Genomic DNA, 14,541 nt, shown 5'->3' with positions numbered 1-14,541 from the left:
CGTAAGTCATTGTGCGCTACATTGACATAATGCAATCCAAAGAGTTTCTATGTTGCGCATAAGACCTTGAGACCATAAGTCGTAGGTGAAGAATTAGGCCTTTGGCCCATCCAGTCTGCTCCGCCATTCAATCATGGCTGATATGCTTCTTATCCCCATTCTCCTATCTTCTCCCCTTATTAATCAAGAACCGATCTATCTATGTCTTAAAGACACTCAGTGATTTGGCCTGCAAAGCCTTCTGTGGCAATGAGGTCCACAGATTTACCACCCCTGCACCCCTGGCTGAGGAAATCCCTCCTCACCTCAGTTTTAAAAGATTGTCCCTTCAGTCTGAGGCTATGGCCTCGGGTTCTAATTTTTCCTACAAGTGGAAACATCCTCTCTATGTCCACTCTATCCAGGCCTCTCAATAAGACACCCCCTAATCCTTTTAAACTCCGAGTAATAATAATAATAATACTGCTCACCATACTCCAAATAGGGTCTGATCAGAGCCTTATACAGCCTCAGCAGTACATCCCTTCTCTTGTATTCTAACACTCTTGACATGAATGCTAAGATTGCATTTGAATCATAGAATTTACAGTGCAGAAGGAGGCCATTCAGCCCATCGTGTCTGCAACAACCCATGGAAGGCGTGCCCTACTCAAGCCCACACTTCCACTCTATCCACGTAACCCAGTAACCTCACCTAACCTTTTTTTTGACACTGAGGGCAATTTAGCATGGCCAATCAACCTAACCTGCACATCGTTGGACTGTGGGATGAAACCAGAGCACCCGGAGGAAACCTACACAGACAGAAGGAGAACGTGCAGACTCAAGGATCCAAGCCAGGAGTCGAACCTGCGACCCTGGAGCTGTGAAGTGACAGTGCTAACCACTGTGCTATCATGCCGCCTTCCTAACTGCAAACTGAAGCTGCACGTTAACCTTAAGAAAATCTTAAACTAGGACTCCTAAGTCTTTTTGTGCTTCTGATTTCCTTAGCCTTTTCCTATTTCGAAAATAGTCTATGCCTCCATTCTTACTACCAAAGTGCATGACCTCACACTTTTCCACATGGTAATCCACCTGCCACCTGCCCACTCTCCTGGCCTGTCCAGCCTCTCTGTTTCTTAAACACAACTGCATAAGTAAGCACATGTGTCAGTGTAAACTAACGTATGCTCATAAAATTCTAGCCATTGAAGTAACAATGAACTAGCGGGAAAATATGTTTTTTCATATTCTAACCCTTTTGTAGGAGGGAAAGTTGGCCGCATCGGGAACCCAGAGATTTCGAGTCGTGGGCTTTTCAGTGACTTTTAACTCAGCCACTGCGATAGCAATTCACTCCCAGGTGTTTGGATCAGTTTGAGTGGGTGTGAGATGGGCGTCCCAGACCTGACTATTGGAGCTTCTCTATTTAAAGGGACTCTGTGAGTGTCTGAATGGAGTTTTGATTCAACAACTGTCAAGGGAAGGCCAGCTACTTGACAGATGGAGTCACAATGTGGGAAGGCTGTGCCAAAATACGCATATGCAGCCCTGGATATCAATCGGTAAGAGCCCGGAGGGAGATATTGTAAATAAACTAGTTTTAAGTAAGTACCGGAGTCTGGCCACAGTTCCTCTTTGCCAGATACGAGGCTTGGCACAGTCCTCAAAAATGGTACGAAGTCTTACAACACCAGGTTAAAGTCCAACAGGTTTGTTTCGATGTCACGAGCTTTCGGAGGTCAGCTCCTTCCTCAGGTGAATGAAGAGGTATGTTCCAGAAACACATATAGAGACAAATTCAAAGATGCCAAACAATGCTTGGAATGCGACCATTAGCAGGTGATTAAATCTTTACAGATCCAGAGATGGGGTAACCCCAGGTTAAAGAGGTGTGAATTACATCAAGCCAGGACAGTTGGTAGGATTTCGCAGGCCAGATGGTGGGGGATGAATGTAATGTGACATGAATCCCAGGTCCCGGTTGAGGCCGCACTCATGAGTGCGGAACTTGGCTATAAGTTTCTGCTCGGCGATTCTGCGTTGTCGCGCGTCCTGAAGGCCGCCTTGGAGAACGCTTACCCGGAGATCAGAGGCTGAATGCCCTTGACTGCTGAAGTGTTCTCCGACTGGAAGGGAACATTCCTGCCTGGTGATTGTTGCGCGATGTCCATTTATTCGTTGTCGCAGCGTCTGCATGGTCTCGCCAATGTACCACGCTTCAGGACATCCTTTCCTGCAGCGTATGAGGTAGACAACGTTGGCCGAGTCGCACGAGTACATACCACGTACCTGGTGGGTGGTGTTCTCACGTGTAATAGTGGTATCCATGTCAATGATCGGGCACGTCGTGCAGAGACTGCCATGGCAGGGTTGTGTGGTGTCGTGGTCACTGTTCTGAAGACTGGGTAGTTTGCTGCAAACAATGGTTCGTTTGAGGTTGCGCAGTTGTTTGAAGGCAAGTAGTGGGGGTGTGGGGATGACATTGGCAAGATGTTCATCGTCATCAATGACGTGTTGAAGGCTGTGAAGAAGATGGCGTAGTTTCTCCGCTCCGGGGAAGTACTGGACGACGAAGGGTATTCTGTCGGTTGTGTCCCATGTTTGTCTTCTGAGGAGGTCGATGCGGTTTTTCGCTGTGGCCGTTGGAACTGTCGATCGATGAGTCGAGTGCCATATCCCGTTCGTACGAGGGCATCTTTCAACGTCTGTAGATGTCTGTTACGCTCCTCCTCGTCTGAGCAGATCCTGTGTATACGGAGCGCTTGTCCATAGGCGATGGCTTCTTCAATGTGTTTAGGGTGGAAGCTGGAGAAGTGGAGCATCATGAGGTTATCTGTGGGTTTGCGGTAAAGCGAAGTGCTGAGGTGACCGTCCTTGATGGAGACGAGTGTGTCCAAGAATGCAACTGATTTTGGAGAGTAGTCCATGATGAGTCTGATGGTTGGATGGAACTGATTAATGTCATTGTGTAGTCGTTTCAGTGATTCTTCGCCGTGGGTCCAAAGGAAAAAAATGTCATCAATGTATCTGGTGTATAACGTCGGTTGAAGGTCCTGTGCGGTGTGTAGTTCCTGTTCAAACTTGTGCATGAAGATGTTGGCGTATTGGGGTGCGAATTTGGTCCCCATGGCTGTTCCGTGCATCTGGATGAAGAACTTGTTGTCGAAGGTGAAGACGTTGTGATCCAGAATGAAGCGGATGAGTTGCAGAATTGCGTCTGGAGATTGGCAGTTGTCGGTGTTGAGTACTGAGGCTGTTGCAGCAATGCCGTCATCATGGGGGATGCTGGTGTAAGATTTAATCACCTGCTAATGGTCGCATTCCAAGCATTGTTTGGCATCTTAGAATTTGTCTATATATGTGTTTCTGGAACATACCTCTTCATTCACCTGAGGAAGGAGCTGCGCTCCGAAAGCTAGTGACATCGAAACAAACCTGTTGGACTTTAACCTGGTGTTGTAAGACTTCGTACTGTGCTCACCCCAGTCCAACGCCGGCATCTCCACATCTCTGGTGGCAGCAGTCGTGGTACCTATCTTAGCAGCAGCAGATTCCAACACCCGCTGCACATATCAACAACTATCTCTGGTCAGACCAACATCGAGCAAGTGTACCCGACCAACGGCCTGACTGAAGAAGGATAGCGATGGTGACATTGACCAAGCAGTCACGGAACCTACTCTGTCCATTTACAAGCCTCAAAGAAATGCACCAAACTGGCTACTGAAAGCCATGGGAAGGGGATGGGGAGTTGAATGCGATGGAGGAGTGGACCACGGTATCACAGAGGGAGCAGTCCCTGCGGATTGGTGACAGGGAGGGTGAGTGGAAGATATGTTCCGTGGCAGCATCATGCCGGACCAGGCCGAAATAGCGGAGAATGATCCGAATGATTCAGTTTCACCCCCTTATGCCTTCACCTCAATGGATTTGGGGCTTGGCATGATGCTGAACTCTTCTTCTGTCACCTCTATCTCCGTGCTCACCTCTTTGGAACGGACTCTTTCCCCTGTTCTGTGGAACCCCTGTCCAGCCTCTTCCCACCTACATTCATGATTCATCTGATACATCCATACGTCATATGAACAATTCCCACTTTCCCGGCCCTAGCCGCCTCCCCATCATGACGGATGTCCAATCCCTCTACACCTCCATCCCCCACCTACTGGTCCAACTCTGACACTTCCCTTCCCTTCCTCTGTCTCCATTTCCAGTGAACGGACATCGCGCACCAATCGCCAGGCAGGAATGTTCCCTTCCAGTCGGTGAACACTTCAGCAGTCAAGGGCATTCAGCCCCTGATCTTTGGGTAAGCGTTCTCCAAGGCGGCCTTCAGGACGGGCGACAACGCAGAATCGGCGAGCAAAAACCTATAGCCAAGTTCCGCACACATGAATACGGCCTTAACCGGGACCTTGGATTCATGTCGCATTACATTCACCCCCCACCATCTGGCCTGGGCCTGCAAAATCCTACCAACTGTCCTGGCTTGAGACAATTCAGACCTCTTTAACCTGTGATTACCCCTCTCTCTGGATCTGTAAAGACTTAATTACCTGCAAAGACTCGCATTCAAAGTACCATCTTTGACTTTGTCTATATATATGTTTCTGGAACCCACCTCTTCATTCACCTGATGAAGGAGCAGTGCTCCGAAAGCTAGTGATTCGAAGCAAACCTGTTGGACTTTACCCCACTCGCCACTGCATTCAAAGGATCATCCTTTGCCATTTTTGCTGGTTCCAGCACGATGCTACCACAAAGCACAAAGCTACCACCCCCTACTCCCCCCAGCCCTAGAATGCCAACATTCCCCAGGAATCTCTCCTCTCCTTCTTTGACACCCCGGTCCACTCTTCCACCATTCCCAACTCCACATCCCCTTCCCACAACACATTCCCTTGTGACGTAGAAGGTCCAACACCTGCCCTTTTGCCTCTCCCTTCCCCACCATCCATAGTCATTTCAGGTTAAGCAGCATTTCACTTGCACTTCTTTCAATTTGGTCGATGGTATTCGCTGCGCCCAATGCGGTCTCCTCTACACTGGGAGGCTAAATGCAGATTGGGTGACCACTTTGAGGAACACCTTCACTCAGTCTGCAAGCATGGCCCCAACCTTCCTGTTGCTTGCCGTTTTGACTCAGCACCTTGCTCTCATGCCCACATGTCCACTCTTAGCCTACTGCAATACTCCAGTGAAACCTGTCTTGAATTCCATATTTGTCTCAGAAGTAGAAGCATTCGCTTGGACCATAATGAACCTATTTCCCATCTCTGCCATGGAACTCTGATGTGTCCAAGAGGATGCCAAATTGACTCAATTGCATGCATTCTGCCACCGAGGTTGCCTGAATTTGGTCCTGCAGGCAGCCTCATTTATAAATGCCATGAGCAATGCAGCCACTTTACCAGAGTGGGTCACCTCTTATTAAATGACCACTGCTTGGTCATTCCTCAATCTATGTGAGAAGACATCCTCCGCAGACTCCATGGAGGTTACCTAGATGTTGCTAACTGGAGTGCACAAGTGCCGCAATCTGTGTGATGGCCAGTCAAGAAGTGGCAAGACGGCAGGACGCCAACCCAATTCCGAGGTGGACTGCTATTTTGCGGGAGGGGCGGGGGGAGAAAGAGGGACCATCCCCCAGGAGATCTGTCATGTTCAGGAGTTTGGGTGCTTCCTAGACACTCTGCCAGTATCCGCTGGGCACATCCACAACTGGAACCAAAGAAAACCAAGTCTTTCAAAGGTTAAACGAATGATACAGCCTGGCTGGCGTTATGAGAAGCCTGAACAGCTGAGGCCCTACTTTATTCATCAGGATGAGTTAACATGTGAAGACGGCAAGATTCTGTGGGGATCACAGATCGTCAACCCGCCTCAGGTCAAAAGCCACTTCCTTCAGGAGCTACATAGCGCCCACCATGGGCAGAGAAAGATGACGGTGCTGGCACGCAGCTGCGTATAGTGGCCAAGTATAGATAAAGCCATTGAAGAACTGGTACAAAAGTACCACCCTTACCAAATGCAGCAATCTTTGCCGCCTTGTGCCATTGTTCAGCCTTGAGAATGACCAGGTCACCGGTGGACCAGTCTCCCCGTTGACTATCTGGTCTGTTTATGGGCAAGATGTTTTTAGTGCTGGTGGATGGCCACTCTAAATGGCTATTGGTTCAAGAGATGGGGACCACTACCTCGGTGGCTTCGGTAGATGCCTTGCATTGAGTGTTAGCCATTCCCAAGTCAATTACTTCGGACAATGCCATCCCCGTCACCGGCGATGATGTTCCGGTTTCTTTGCGAGAAAATGGCATACCACACACGAGGGCAGCTTCCAACCAACCAGCTTTAATGATCTGGCTGAGAGGACCGTTCAAACTTTCCAGCATGCCTTGAAAAAACAAAACATAAACCATTTTGTCAACATTGGCTATTTTCTATTGTACAACTCAAACCCTCATTCAACCACGGGGGTCATACCAGCTGAGCTGCTTATTGGCTGTCTGTTGAGAACCCAATTTGATCTTGTGTTTCCAAATTTGGAGGGAGGGTGGAGGCACGTAAGGCCTCCAGAAGAGTCAGCGGTCAGAGCAGGGTGGCGGCAGGTTGTTCCGAGTAGGAGTCCCAGTTTTGGTCTGCAATTTCGCTTTAGGCCCGCCTTGGTTAGAAGGACAGGTTATGGCCCAGCCAGAGTCAGGGCCAGCGTTTTATGTGGTCAGTGTTAATGGGGAGACCATTAGAAAGCAGATTGACGGTTTGAGAAGTCGAAGGGTGGTGATCCCCAACTTGGAGTCGACAGGGCCAGCTGGCATCATGAACACTCTTGTAACGGGCAGCACGGTGGCACAGTGGTTAGCACAGTTGCTTCACACCCAGATTCTTCTCAGCCAGCTACACCGGTGAGGCCGGTGAGGCCAGTTTGCCTGTCAGTGAGGTGATGCCTCCTGATGTGGCACCAACTGTTGGCCACTCGATCGCCCAAAAGAGTGCCTTGCCTGTGGCAGAGCTACGGAGACCTGGGAGGACCCGGAGGTCTCCGGACTGATTGACTTTTTTCTCTTTCCCCTGTTGGCTCTGTTAATGTTTGTAATTTCTGTACATAATTTGGGGGGTAGCTGTACAGAAGAACATAAGAACTAGGAGCAGGAATAGGACATCTGGCCCCTCGAGCCTGCTCCACCATTCAATGAGATCATGGCTGATCTTTTGTGGACTCAGCTCCACTTTCCGGCCCGAACACCATAACCCTTAATCCCTTTATTCTTCAAAAAACTATCTATCTTTATCTTAAAAATATTTAATGAAGGAGCCTCCACTGCTTCACTGGGCAAGGAATTCCATAGATTCACAACCCTTTGGGTGAAGAAGTTCCTCCTAAACTCAGTCCTAAATCTACTTCCACTTATTTTGAGGCTATGCCCCCTAGTTCTGCTTTCACCCGCCAGTGGAAACAACCTGCCCGCCTCTATCCTATCTATTCCCTTCATAATCTTATATGTTTCTATAAGATCCTCCCTCATCCTTCTAAATTCCAATGAGTACAGTCCCAGACAGGCTGCGGCAACTTCAAAGCGGGAGCTGCTGCTGCCACTGGATAGAACCCATGCACTTTAAGGTAGGTAGGGCTGTAGAGGCAAGAATGTGTTTTGTTTTTTACAGATGGGGCACCCGACGATGTGGAGTTTGAGGATCTTGGCGATGGTGGGACCGGGAGAACTCCGCAGAGGCGAGACAGAAGAGTCCTTCGACTGACCGGGTTAGGGTGACTGGGGGCAGGCGGGTGTGTTTAACCTGTGAGGGGGACGTTCCTTTGGGGAGACGGTGGTGGCCCAGGAAGCTGAGGCTGGACATGAGGGATCGGTCCTCGGACTGGGAACGGACTGGACAACACCTAACGGACCATCACGGGGTCACCGGGTAGGATCACCGTTTGCGGGGATAAGGGGTGGGCTTCTGACCAGGGCATTTATTTGTGTTCATGGGGATCTACCAAGGCATGTCCACAAGGGGCATTAATCACTTTTGTAAGGTGGTGGCAGAACCCAGGGAACGGGATAAATTGACCGCAGTGGGGAGGGATGTGTAACGCCCAGGGAAGGGATGACTGTAGAAGCTACCGAACTGCTGGTTCAGGTAAAGCGACCCCTGCCCACAGCCCAACCGATCGACCCTCACAACTGTCCGATCACCACCAGGGGGGAGCCTGAGAATGGTTTAGTGTTTGCCCCCACAAAGGAAATGTTGTACAGGGGGTACATTATGCTGCCGCCTCAGTTGGACTGAACCTTTCAGCTGCAGGTATCGACGATGGAGGACAAATGAAGAGCCCTCAACGGGAAGAAGCGAAGTGCAGCCAAGAAAGGAGGATCCTTGATGAAATAAACAGATGCAATTGTAAATAGTTGTATGGATTCGCGGGTCCCAGTTACTTGACTGGGATATATGTACAGGGACCCTTACGTTTGGGGTTCCGGTGAAATGTGTACTTGAGTGTGATATATGTACAGGGACCCTTACGTTTGGGGTTCCGGTGCAATGTGTATATGTTACTGTCTGCTTGAATTAAGTATGGTCTTGTCTTTCCCTTTCATTGAAATCAGGGGTAGCCTAGATTAAGGGAACTGTCTTGGGACTTGTAGTTTCGCATGTTGTTGGGGGGGGGACCTACGGTCCACACAAAAGGAAATAATTGCCCTTCACCTGTGTCGATACGGTCCAAGCAGGTAGGGACGTATCGAAGGGGCATCTGTAAGGTTTTCGGGCAATTCGGCCCTTTTGGAGAAACTCAGAGACTGTAAACTGACTTTCCAGCCAAGGGAACAGAACCAGTTTTCCCAGCAGGCTTGGCCCGCTGAGCTGAGTGGGGACATAAGCACATAAATATTTACAAACACCCCCCTAGGAGCTACAAGGAAGAAGGAGCCAGACAACAAGATAACATCAAGACACAGACAAAGGGGCACGGGAATACACAGGAGGCTTGCATGCAAGCAGGACAATGGGATGGTCATAGCCCCATGCAAATGTAAATGACCTGGCCTCCACCAGAGCAGAATCCAATCAACACCCCATCAACATAGCAGCATCTCCGGAGCAGATGGAAGTCTTTGAAAATCTTCAAGGGAGCTCAACCTCGTTATCTCAAAAAAACAGACTGGAGGCGGACCTAGGGGAGGTACTCCCATCTCGACAGCTCTGACCGGCTCAAAGGGGGCGGGACCAGCGGGAACTTTAAAACTTACCTTTTCAATGCAAAAGGGGCTGGCCGATCACAGAACAAAGCCAGGTAAAGCAATATAAAAGGGACTGTGTTTTCAATTGGGGGTCTCTTCGTTCCTGGCTCGACCTCTGCACCCCTGACTTGACCTCTGCAGCCTGTGACCGTAAGTAACCCGCAGCAGCTTGCGAAACTCCCTTGATTTTAATAGTGGTTGAGGCTTTGGGGAAGGGAACTTGTTTTGTGCCTTGTGATTTTGCTAAAACCTGTGTAACCGTAAGAATTTTCGTTGTGTCCGCTATATTACCTTTTGAATAGACTTAGTTGTATTAGAGCATAAGATTTTATTGTGTTTCTTCTGTTGATGATTTTGACCTGGGTTTTACAATAAATCTTGATTTGATGCTAATTGGAGTCGTTTAAATTCTTCAATCCTTCACCAGCGATCTCTGACCAAGTCATTGTTAAAAATACTCCTCACCTTAATTCCGGGTTCAAGAATCGAGGGTCATCTTGAGCGATTCACTCAGGACAGACTGCTGGTTAGGAAATAAACAGCAGTGTCCTATTCTCTCTCTTGGGAAAGCTACTCTAGTGGAGTAGGAACCGGGTGGGTGTTGTACCACCGGCAAGAGAGAGAATCACCTGGGTATTGGTAGGGGTCTGGAGATCTGTGTGATATAAGTCTCAGGCTGTCGGTTAGGAATAAACGGCAGGCCTGAATCAGTGCTCTCTTCAGTGGAAGTGTCCCAGTGCGACATCCCCTGGCCTCTGAAGTTTCAGTGCCGGCTGGAGAGAGACACACACAGATATTCGAACCCCAGATATCGGCCCAGTAGTGGAGTAACGGAGATGGCACCCTCTACACTAGTCATGAGACGGATCACTGCCAGCCTCCCAGACGGTCTCGATCCACTGCAGTTTGCCGATCACCGCAACCGGTCCACAGCAGATGCTATCTCACTGGCTCTTCAATCAACACTCGAACACCTCGCCAACAAGAACACCTATGTAAGACTGCTGTTCATAGACTTCAGCTCCGCCTTCAACACCATTATCCCAACAACACTAATAACCAAACTCCGCAATCTTGGACTTGACCCCTCCCTGTGCAGCTGGATCCTCGACTTTCTCACCAGCAGACCGCAATCTGTCAGGACAGGCAAGAGCACCTCTTCCACAAGATTTATTGTCACACCTACCGAAGAACAGTGAAAAGTATTTTTCTGCAGCCGAGGAATGTACACAGTACGTGCATAATAGACACAAGAATATGGAGCCCCGCAAGGATGTGTGCTCAGTCCTCTACTGTACTCCCTATACACCCATGACTGTATGGCAAGATTTAACTCCAACTCAATCTATATAGCTTTAAGTTCCTGGGGGTCACCATCACCAACAGTCTGTCCTGGTCCACTCACGTTGATGCAACAGTCAAGAAAGCCCAACAACGTCTCTACTTCCTGCGGAGGCTGAAGAAATTTGGCATGTCTGCATCGACTCTCACAGACTTCTACAGATGTGCGATAGAGAGCATCCTATCCAGTTGCATCACAGCCTGGTATGGCAACAGCTCAGTCCAAGATCGCAAGGAACTGCAGACTGTGGTGAACTCAGCCCAACGCATCACACAAACTTGCCACCCCCACATTGATTCTGTATACACCTCTCGCTGCCTCAGGAAGACAGACAGCATTGTCAGAGACCCCTCCCAACCAGGCATTGCCTTCTTCCAGACCCTTCCATCAGACAGAAGATACAGAAGTCTGAAGACTCGCACATCCAGACATAGGAACAGCTTCTTCCCCACAGCTACAAGACTGTTCAACGACTCTCCCTCGGACTGATCTGTTCCCTGGAAGAACACTATTCACGACGTCCTATGCTGCTCTTACTCATGTATTTGCTTTGTTTGGCCCCTTGTTCCACATTGTAACCAATCACTGTTTGTCGATGTACCATTTGTCAATGTGCCCTGTTGATTATTCTTGTGTCTATTATGTACGTACTGTGTACATTCCTCGGCCGCAGAAAAATACTTTTCACTGTTCTTCGGTAGGTGTGACAATAAATCAAATCAAATCAAATCAAACTTGTGCCTTGTAGATGGTGGTCAAGCTTTGGGCGGACAGGAGGTGAGTCACTCGCCCTAGGATTCCTAGTCTTTGACCTGTCTTGATAGCCACAGTATTAATGTGGCTAGTCCAGTTCAGTTTCTGAAAAAATGGTAACCCCCAGGGAGGTTGATTGTGGGGGATTCAGTGATGGTAATGACATTGAATGTCAAGGGGCAGGGGTTAGATCCTCTCTTGTAGGAGATGGTCATTGCCTGGCACTTGTCAGCCCAAGCCTGGATATTGTCCAGAACTTGCTGCATTTGGGTATGGACTGCTTCATTATCTGAGGAGTCGTGAATGGTGCTGAACATTGTGCAGTCATCCGCAAACATCCCACTTCTGACCTTATGATTGAAGGGAGGTCTTTGATGAAGCAGCTAAAGATGAAGGTGAATTGGACATTCTGAATTCTCTCTCTGTGTACCCAAATAGGCGTCGGAGTGTGGCGACTAGGGGATTTTCACATTAACTTCATTGCAGTGTTAATGTAAGCCTACTTGTGACAATAATAAAGATTATTATATGGTTGGACCTGGGACACAACACTGAGGAACTCCTGCAGGGATGTCCTGGAGTTGAGATGATTGATGTCCAATCACTACAAACATCTTCCTTTGTGCCACGTATGACTCCAACCAGTGGAGAGTTTTCCCTCTGATTCCCATTAACTCCAGTTTAGCTAGGGTTCCGAGGCTCTTTTGTCCATGTTTGAACCAAGGCTGTAATGAGGTCAGAAGCTGAGTGCTCCTGGTGGAACCCAAACTGAGCGTCCGTGAGCAGGTTATTGCTGAGTAACTGCTGCTTGGCAGCACTGCTGATGACTCCTTCCATCACTTTGCTGATGATAGGGAGTAGACTGATCGGGCGGTAATTGGCTGGGTTGTATTTCTTCTGTACAGGACACACGTGGGCAATTTTACACATTGACGGGTAGATGCCAGTGTTGCAACTGTACTGGAACAGCTTGGCTCGGGGTGCGGCAAGTTCTGGAGCATAAGTCTTCAGTCCTATTGCCTGAATATTGTCAGGGCCCATAGCCTTTGCAGTATCCAGTGCGTTCAGCCATTTCTTGATATCACGTGGAGTGAATCGTATTGGCTGAAGACTGACCTCTGTGATGCTGGGGTCCTCCGGAGGAGACCAAAATGGGTCATCCACTCAGCACTTCTGGCTGAAGATTGTTGCGAATGCCTCAGCCTTGTCTTTTGCACAAATGTGCTGGGTTCCTCCATCATTGAGGATCGGGATATTTGTGAAGCCTCCTCCTCCAGTGAGCTGTTTCAATGTCCACCACCATTCACGGCTGGATGTGGCAGGACTACAGAGCTTAGATCTGATGCGTTCATTGTGGAATCGCTTAGTTCTGTCTATTACATGCTGCTTATGTTGTTTCGCGCACAAGTAGTCCTGTGTTGTAGCTTCACCAGGTCCACACCTCATTTTTTGGTATGCCTGGTGTTGCTCCTGGCATGCTCTCCTGCACTCTTCATTGAACCAGAGTTGATCCCCTGGCCCGGTGGTAATGGTAGTGTGGGGGATATGCCGGGCCAGGAGGTTGCAGATTGTGGTTGAATATGATTCTGCTGCTGCTGATGGTCCACAGTACCTCATGGATGTGCAGTCTTGAATTTCTAGATCTGTTCGAAGTCTTCCCCATTTAGTACGGTGGTCATCCCACACAGCACGATGGAGGGTATCGTCAATTTGAAGACGGGACCTTATCTCCACAAGGACTGTGTGGTGGTCACTTCTACCGATGCTGTCATGGACAGATGCATCTGCAGCAGGCAGATTGGTGAGGATGAGGTCAAGTATGTTTTTCCCTCTTGTTGGTTCCCTCACCACCTGCTGCAGTCCCAGTCTAGCGGCTATAGGACCTTTAGGACCCGGCCAGCTCGGTTTGAGGTGGTACTACCAAGCCATTCTTGAAGTCCTCCATCCAGAGCATATTCTGCGCCCTTGCCACCCACGGTGCTTCCTCCAAGTGGTGTTCAACATGGAGGAATACTGATTCATCAGCTGATGGTGGCCGTTACCTGGTAAGCAGCAGGAGGTTTCCTTATCCATGTTTAATCTGAAGCCATGAGAGCTCATGGGTCCAGAGTCGATGTTGAGGACTCCCCGGGCAACTCGCTCCCGACTGTATATCACCGTGCCACCACCTCTGCTGGGTCTGAGACAGGACATGCCCAGCAATGTTGATAGTGGTGTCTGGGATATTGTCTGTAAGGTATGATGCTATGAGTATGACTATGTCAGGTTGTTGCTTAACTAGTCGGTGAGGCAGCTCTCCCAACTTTGGCACAAGTAAGGAGGACTGTGCGGGGTCGGCAGGGCTGGGTTTGCCGTTGCCATTTCCCGGTGCCGGGTGGTCCACCTTTTTTGTGTTTTCATAGCCGTTCAACACAAGATTGCTGTGGGTCTGGAGTCACATGTAGACCAGACCAGGTCAGGATGGCAGATTTCCTTCCCGAACAAACTTTCATTAGTGAACCAGATGGGTTTTTACAACAATTAACAATGATTTCATGGTCATCATTGGACTTTTAATTCCAGATTTTTATTGAATTCAAATTCCATCACCTGCCATGGTGGGATTTGAACCCAGGTCCCCAGATCATTATCCTGGGTCTCTGGAATACTAGTCCAGCGACAATACCACTATGTCACTGTCTCCCCCGCCTAGTAATACTAGAGGTAGTTTGCTTTTCAGGAGACTGGGCTTTCGGTAATGAACTAATGTGAAAGTCTGAGCTTCCTGGGGCACTGGTGCACAGTTGTGTCCAGCAAGTTGATCGTCTGCCTATGTGCCCTGTGTTGTGGGTATTGCCATCCGTGAGCTGAAGCTCGGTATTCATCACTTTTGTCCTTTGGAGCAGCAGGAGGTAAAGGTGAGGGCAGCTGCTTCCCCTGCTGGTTGTTGCTGGCACTGCACCTGATCAAAGGTAGAGTCGCAGAAGCTACGATCATGTTGTGGCCAAGGCTGACAGCTTGGGAGTGCAGATTGAAGGTGAAAGACTCCAAGGTAGTGGAAATCACCCCCAACGTCTTAGAAATCACCTCCAAAACATTGAAAACACATTCTCAATAATTCCTGTGAGCAAAAGCACTTTACTGAGACAAGGAGAAGCTATATTTGAAGCCTCCCTTGCCTGCCAGTTGCAGGCAATCCCTGTTGTAGTCTCCTCTTGTCTCACCCAGTGTGTTCCAGTAAGATTG

This window comes from Scyliorhinus torazame, chromosome 2 (assembly GCF_047496885.1).
Source record: "Scyliorhinus torazame isolate Kashiwa2021f chromosome 2, sScyTor2.1, whole genome shotgun sequence".
NCBI lineage: Eukaryota > Metazoa > Chordata > Chondrichthyes > Carcharhiniformes > Scyliorhinidae > Scyliorhinus > Scyliorhinus torazame.
Note: the sequence above shows the minus strand (reverse complement) of the source record.